This window comes from Perognathus longimembris, chromosome 15 (assembly GCF_023159225.1).
Source record: "Perognathus longimembris pacificus isolate PPM17 chromosome 15, ASM2315922v1, whole genome shotgun sequence".
Lineage (NCBI taxonomy): Eukaryota > Metazoa > Chordata > Mammalia > Rodentia > Heteromyidae > Perognathus > Perognathus longimembris.
Window position 1 is genome coordinate 42,122,445 of NC_063175.1, and position 896 is coordinate 42,123,340.

General features: G+C 43.9%; 1 non-coding gene across 1 annotated transcript; it reads right to left on the reverse strand.

Moving 5' to 3' along the window:
* Positions 1-444: 444 nt before the first annotated feature.
* LOC125364355 lies at positions 445-570 on the reverse strand. Its single transcript, XR_007213508.1, has one exon. It is a non-coding gene; the product is annotated as a small nucleolar RNA SNORA40 (small nucleolar RNA).
* Positions 571-896: the final 326 nt, after the last annotated feature.

Genomic DNA, 896 nt, shown 5'->3' on the forward strand with positions numbered 1-896 from the left:
AAAAGTCAAAAGGTATCATGTGCTGCAATGCTGAAGATAACACTAGGGATGGGTAGAGCCCATTTTTTCCTTTGTTGATTATTAGAGCTGTTGAATGTGCCCATCCATGCTACCGTCCGAGAAACTCAACTGAGTTATCAAGGAAAGCCAGTCTTCCCTGTGGCAGAGGCCAAATGGAGAGGTAGAGTGATGAAGAAGGGAAGGAAAGCAGAGGGCAGAACAGAATATCCTGGTAAGTTAGTCTTGAAGTCTCTCTGCCTCTAACTGTACCACCTGGTTCAAAGAAGTTAGGAAGGTATCTAAGATAGTTTTCTAGGAGTTTCTACAACTCGAAATCAAAGAGGCTTGATTAATTAATTTATTTTTAGCCTTTACAGCAACTTTATTCTTAGAGCCAACCTGTGTGAGTTAACAAACCCCCACCTTGCCAACTGTTCTAGGAATCATACTCCTTTGCACATGTACCAGAATCTCATATTCAACAATGAGTTCTGGGCTGCAAAAGAGCATTTGCTGTTTGCACCTGTCTATAAGGCTTTGTTACAAATTAAAGACACACATACAAGTGCTCAAGAGTCTTTTTGATTTATACAGTGAGTTCAACACTAATGCCCTCACTTTACTCTCTCCAAGGAATCGCCTCTGCATCCTGCTTAATGGTGTCCTGCATCCAATCCCCTTATTGAAGCTCCAGTTGTCATAACTAAATTCTGTAGATCAAGTGTCTTAAAAAACCAGCAATTTCTTTCTTTTTCATTTTTTCCCCTTCCATGCCCCCTTTTGTCCCTCTCTCCCTCTTTCCCTCCCTCCCTCCCTCCCTCCCTCCCTCCCTCCCTCCCTCCCTCCCTCCCTCCCTCCCTCCCTCCCTCCTTCCTTCCTTTCCTTCCTCCGTTCAT